General features: G+C 43.0%; 1 long non-coding RNA gene across 1 annotated transcript in view; it reads right to left on the bottom strand.

Moving 5' to 3' along the window:
* Positions 1 to 1,272: 1,272 nt before the first annotated feature.
* Positions 1,273 to 6,660, bottom strand: part of LOC138847494 (uncharacterized) — a 55,302-nt gene continuing 49,914 nt past the window's right edge. The window contains exon 3 of the long non-coding RNA XR_011385326.1: positions 1,273 to 3,033. This is a non-coding gene — a long non-coding RNA (uncharacterized lncRNA). The remainder of the gene's footprint in view (positions 3,034 to 6,660) is intronic.

Below are 6,660 nucleotides of genomic sequence, written 5' to 3'. Positions count from 1 at the left end.
CACCACTGGCTCTGCCAGTCTGGTGGAACAGGGACTTCTCCTAAGAGCGGGCACAGGCCGGCGCCGAGGCTCACTAGGCTAATCCTCTGCCTTGCGGCGCTGGCATACCGGGTTCTAGTCCCAGTCAGGGCGCCGGATTCTGTCCCGGTTGCCCCTCTTCCAGGCCAGCTCTCTGCTGTGGCCAGGGAGTGCAGTGGAGGATGGCCCAAGTGCTTGGGCCCTGCACCCCATGGGAGACCAGGAGAAGTACCTGGCTCCTGCCATCGGATCAGCGGGGTGCGCCGGCCGCAGCGCGCCAGCTGTGGCGGCCATTGGAGGGTGAACCAACGGCAAAGGAAGACCTTTCTCTCTGTCTCTCTCTCTCTCACTGTCCTCTCTGCCTGTCAAAAAAAAAAAAAAAAAAAAAAAAAAAAAAAAAAAAAAAAAAGCGGGCACAGCTTTTCCAGCTCTCTGTTCCAATCTTTTTGCTCATCACTTGGCAAAGTTTGAAGGCTCATCCCCAGTTTTCTTTGAACAGCAGGCTTGATCTTTCATGATATGCTGTAGCATACCACCCCCGTCCCTTTTTTACCGTACCTTTGAATTGCTCTCTAGTGCCTGTTCTTGATTGCTTTCCATTCCTCTGATAGCTGTTTTAGGAGGCCCTTTACTTGGCCTACTTTCTTAGTAAATGGTTTGGTGAGATTTTGATTTTCATCTGATTTTAATTCTTTCTCCATGAGGGACAGGAAGGAAAAAAAAAAGGAAGAAAGATCCTGCTTTCAGCTGTTCTTTTAGTATGCTTTTAAATTGTAAGTCGTGGCTTCTGTCAGGCTGCTGCCTTCATTTTTAGACTCCTCTCTCAGGGATGAAAAGTGACTTCGGAACTAGGAACACTGCTACCCCCACGGTGTTCTGCACAATCCTCTTTCCTCCTCTGAGTCCACTCTACGCATTCCTGAGAGTGACTTGACTCTCCGGACATCTGATTGCACCTGTTTTGAAAACCAGTCTTGTTTTTTCAACTGCATCTGAAATGTAGTCACCCAAGGAAGTACCCATCCTGCAATGTGCATGTACTGTCTTTCACATACCTATGCACAAAGAAATATACTCTTGAGGGAGGAGGCAAGCAGTGGTAAATGGGGCCACAAAGGGACTGCTGTTTTTCATTTTAATAGACTTCCCCATACTAATGAGTTAAAATTTACTTTTAACTCATTAGATTGTACTTTAGGGGTTTGTACTTTGTTATGCATAGCTGACCTCTGGGTGGTCTGTTAACCCCATGAAATTTATCTAGTTAATAATTTGATGAGCATCTACTATGTGATATGTGCTATGTAAGATGTATTTACATAAGTCATAAGATCTATTTCTTACCATCACTTTGGGAAGAGATTATGAGCGTCATTTTCTGATGAGGAAATTGAGTCTCAGCTAGAGAGAATGACTTCCTTAGATCGTTGACACAGCAAACGGTAACTGAGTTTGTGGTCCAAGTCTAAGTTGCTGTCACCAACAGGTCTCTGACGCACAAAGGAGCAGTTGGTATTTCAACACACAGGAATGGGGCAGGGTGGAAAAGATAGAATGGATGATATGAATAAGGTACAGACACAGGAAAATGTAGGTAAACATAGGAGAAGTAAGAGGAATTCAGGTTGCAAAATTGTGTTGGAGGAAGAGCATACAAGGTTTAGAAATTTGAACCTCTTTCCTTTGGCCTGAGCAAACAATGAAAGATTTCAAAGTAGAACAACAGACTCAAAGATGTGCTTTCAGAAGATTAATATGATTCAGATCCGAGCCCATGGTCCCTCTCTGCTGTTGATAATATTTTTTAAAAATTTGCTAAGAATCCTTTATTCATTCAGCCTAGTTTTGGTTAGGATTCTCTGTTTTGAAATACTGTCGTGAAAATTCAGAAGGCTATGTAGAAAAAGCATAGAAGACACAAACCACACACAAACACAAGATAATTATGTACAAGTCTGGAAAGAAAGAGCACAGTGGGTCATGATGAACTTTATTGAACAGAGTGTGAATAAGCAATGTCCCAGTTGTAAAGGGGAAAAAAAACAAGCAACAAAAACATTACCATCAATAACAAGAAACAAAGGCAGCCAAGATCTGGGAGACACGTGTGAAGGGTATGGAAATAGCACTTTCAGACTTTCTGATTGTCCTTCTTACAAACAAAACAAAACAAAAAAGTAGAAGGAAAACTTAAAGGGAGACAAAGAAGAATCATGAACTAAATTAGAATAAATGAGAAAGATAAAAAGGAAGCAGGAAGCTAGGGTATAACCCATAGATGGTTTTGAAACATCAACCCATTCAGACTAGCAAGACAAGCTCATTGGCATCAGAAGGCCACACTAAATGTAGACAAGGGTTGTAAGCAAACTTCCTAATGGCAGTTTGTCAAATGAGCCCTTTCTCCTTCTTTCTCCTCATAATACTATATTCTATTTGTCACCAAGCTCCTGTGAATCTACTCTGGAAGGGTCTCTCAAACCAAGACCATTCTCCCTACTCCACTGGCAGAGTCACTGTGTTAGCTACATTCTGTCTTTCTCATTGGGACCAGGCTTTCTGCCTTTAGTTAGTTTCTTTCTCCCTCTCTTTTGAGCTTCAATCCACCTCACTATTGACCCTCCCAGGGCTCCCTTGACCTATAAGCCTTCTTCTTTTAATTTATTTTTTAAATATTTATTTTATTTGTTTGAAAGACAGAGTTACAGAAAGAAGTAGAGACAGAAAGAAAGGTCTTCCATCTGCTGGTTCACTCCCCAGATGGCCTCAACGGCCAGAGCTGCACCAATCCAAAGCCAGGAGCCAGGAGCCTCTTCCAGGTCCTCCACATGGGTGCAGGGTCCCAAGGACTTGGGCCATCTTCCACTGTTATCCCAGGCCATAGCAAAGAGCTGGATCGGAAGAGGAGCTGCCGGGACTAGAACCGGCGCCCATATGGGATGCTGGCGCTTCAGGCCAGGGCTTTAACTTGCTGCGCGACAGCATTGGCCCCAACCTTCTTTGGAGGTCTGTTGCCTATGGGATACAGTAAAATTCCTTTAGCTTTTGCACAACACAGTTGCAAAGGAATCTAAGGGTTCCCCTACATACAAGATAAGAGATTACTAAGGAACTAGGTCTGGGATGAGAGTATCTTGGAAGAATCCAATTAACAGCTTCTTTCTCCTGATCTCAGAACCATACCTCTTCACAGAGAGTGTGTACATTGGCAGTGAGTGGGTGTTGGGTAACTTATGCTTGCACCCAACCTAACTGTAGATTGGAGAGAGTTCTCTATCCCTCTTTGAAATGAATACGAGAGAGTCTTCCACTCATTACAGTCTTCCTTCCTATCATGGCCCATCTCCTCTCCAAATCCCTATATGGCAAAGAACTCTTACTCAAACTTGGAAAAAAGAAAGGGACCTTTTCAAAATCATAGGTAAATAAAAAGGGGTAGAATCTTAAAGGTAGATATTATATCTGAGCTTATGTTTTTAATTAATTCTTCACTCATTACCCAACCTACTACCCAGTCTAAACTTCCACTTTCACTGTTCCTCCCACCCCTTCACAATCTCAACATACCCTAGACTCCAGTCATACTGAACTTTTCAACATTCCTCAGATAAACAAGGCCTTTACAGAAATTCTTGCACATGCTGTTCCCTCTGCTTAGAACGTCCTTGCTCCTCTTATCTCACCAGCAAATTCCTACCTTCCTTTAAGGCCCTGAACAATTGTTGCTTCATCTGGAAACCTTTTGCAGATTACCTTAGATGGAATTAATGTCATCCTTCTTTGGGCTCATGTAGCATTTTCTTCATACCATTATTATAATATCATCCTTATCATGTGACAACTAAAAGGATGGGCTCTGGAGGCAGGCTTGAGTCCTGACAGCGACTTAAAAGCATATGATGTGGGGGCCAATTATTTCACTTTGCTTTGGTTCCATTTCCTCACCTCTAAAGGAGCAAATGAAATAGTAGTTGTGAACTCTTTAGAACAGTCTGCCACACTGTAAATATTAATTTTTTAAAGATTTATTTATTTATTTGAAAGTCAGAGTTACACAGAGGAGGAGAGGCAGAGAGAGAGAGAGAGAGAGAGTTAGCAAGCGAGCTCTTCAATCCACTGGTTCACTCCCCAATTGGCTGTGCCAATCCAAAGCCAGGAGGCAGGAGCTTCTTCCAGGTCTCCCAAGCAGGTGCAGGGGGATGCCAGTGTTGCAGGTGGTAGCCTAACCTGCAATGCCACAGTGTCAGCCCTGAGCACCTTTTCATGTACTTCTTAGCCATTCTTATGACTTCTTTGGAGAGATGTTTTTTCAAATCACTCGCCCATTTTTAAATTGAGTTATTTTTCTTTTTTTTTTTTAAATTTTTTGACAGGCAGAGTGGACAGAGAAAGAAGAGAGATACAGAGAGAAAGGTCTTCCCTTTTTGCTGTTGGTTCACCCTCCAATGGCCGCTGCGGCCGGCGCACTACGGCCGGCTCATCGCGCTGATCTGAAGCCAGGAGCCAGGTGCTTTTCCCGGTCTCCCATGTTGGTGCAGGGTCCAAGCACTTGGGCTATCCTCCACTGCACTCCCGGGCCACAGCAGAGAGCTGGCCTGGAAAGGGGGCAACCGGGACAGAATCCGGCGCCCCGACCGGGACTAGAACCCGGTGTGCCGGCGCCGCAAGGTGGAGGATTAGCCTAGTGAGCCACGGTGCAGGCCGAGTTATTTTTCTTTTTATCACTGAATTGCAATATTCTTTATAAAGTCTGGGTACAAATTTCTCATCAGGTATATGTTCATGAATATTTTCCATCACTTTTTTTTCATTTCACTTCTTGATACTTTTGTTATTAAAGAGAAATTTATATGTTCATGTGTGATAAAGAGGACAGACTGAATTGGAAAGGAGTTGCAATCAGCTGAGAGATACCCTTAGGTACACGACCCTGCTCTGCTTTGAAATTAAATTCAAAACAGATCAAGCTTCTACTCTGCGCCAGGCACTGTGGGGAATAAGATCTGGACTCTATCCTCAAAGAGCTTACTAACTCAGAGGGAAGAAAAGACACAAACATGTGGAAACCTAAACACAAAATAACATGTTTCAATAGCAGTTCAAGACCACAATAGAAAAGATGCCAAAAGGCACTGTGTGATTAATTGCCAAATGAATTGCACAGAAAATAATTGCTATGGGGACTCAAAAGAGGGAGAGAGCACTTGGGGGTAGGTGGTCAGGGAAAGCTTTAAGGAGGAGGGATCTAAGCAGCCCATAATTGACTGCAGCTATGTCTGTGTAATGCCAAACAAAGATGTGGAGAAAAAGGATATTGACTCTGTTTGAGGTGAGGCATCTTCATGATTCAACTTCAATCTCTGCCGAAATCCCCACAGTCCTACCTGCCCTATGAAGACTAATGTAGCCCCTGCCTAGTCTAGAGGTTACCAATTATCACTGTAGCAAGCTACCTCTGGACCACAGGCACATTTAGTTTGGCCCAATTAAAGGAATCAGAATTAGCTGCAAAAAAGTAATGGGCAGCTATCACATAAAATGGTTTTTCTGCAGATTCTTTAAAAAAGTCAGAAGACCTGGGCAACCCTGGCTGGAGTATGTACTCTCTAGGATTCCAGTTGGAGCATACGTTTTCTAGTGCTATGATACATTTCATTGCTTCCTGCACTTGCAGATTTTTCAGTTTCAGACTTCCTGGAGTCATAGATCTTAAACGGAAAGGTATCTTAAGAATTTCTCTGTTTCTATTCTCTGCCTTTTGGCACGTACAGCATTACTACCCTTAACTACAGAATGTCAACGAAGACCCATAGAGGCTGTGACTTTTCCAAGGTCACGAGGCACCTGGAAGAGGGAGGACTAAAGCTCATGCTTCCTGTTTTTCAACTCAATATTCTTTCACTAATATAGCTTTGCAGTCTAGATGCACATTGTTCAGAAGTCTTCTTCTGGCGCTTTCTTGTCACTTCTTAGTGTGGTTGAACAGCTTTTGACATGCAAGTTGTTTATCTAAAATGACATTGTAGCATCCCAGAATGCAGAGGCCCCCCGCATCATATTCTTCTATGAAAATCCATAGAATGGAACCCCCTGCTTTGTATGGAATAGGTATGCAGGAGATTTTTGTTGGATTACCGATTGATAAGCTTGTGAAGAACTCACTGGATAACTTTCCTTTGAACCCTGACTGTGTGGGAATGTGCTTGTTTAGAAACAAACATGTTTAGTAACTTTAAAATGTCTGAAGTTTGTAGTGCCTCGGTGGTGCAAACTGCTTGGTGTAGATGGGCTACCTAAAGGATAATTTTTTTACATATTTAATGCAATGCTTATCGTCCTAAATAGAGCATATCAAAGGAAGAATGAGTGATTTGTTTGCAAAAGGAGCCTTCTTTTAATCTAGGCTAGAGGCAGTGAGGAAACTATTATGCAGGCACATGTCGCTGGGACGCACCTTAATTTATTTAGGCTGTTTTGAGTGATAAAAGAAAAGATGAAATAATAGAAGGTGTAGGGAAAGTGATTTAAAGCCTTGCCTTGAGAATATCAGTGGTTCTCAAATCTGAGGGTGCATCCTAACCCCCTGGAAGGCTTGTTAAAACACAGAACACTGGTTTCATCCCAGAGTTTCTGAATCAGTGG

This window comes from Oryctolagus cuniculus, chromosome X, assembly GCF_964237555.1.
Source record: "Oryctolagus cuniculus chromosome X, mOryCun1.1, whole genome shotgun sequence".
Lineage (NCBI taxonomy): Eukaryota > Metazoa > Chordata > Mammalia > Lagomorpha > Leporidae > Oryctolagus > Oryctolagus cuniculus.
Note: the sequence above shows the minus strand (reverse complement) of the source record. Positions and strands in the feature narration are given on the sequence as shown.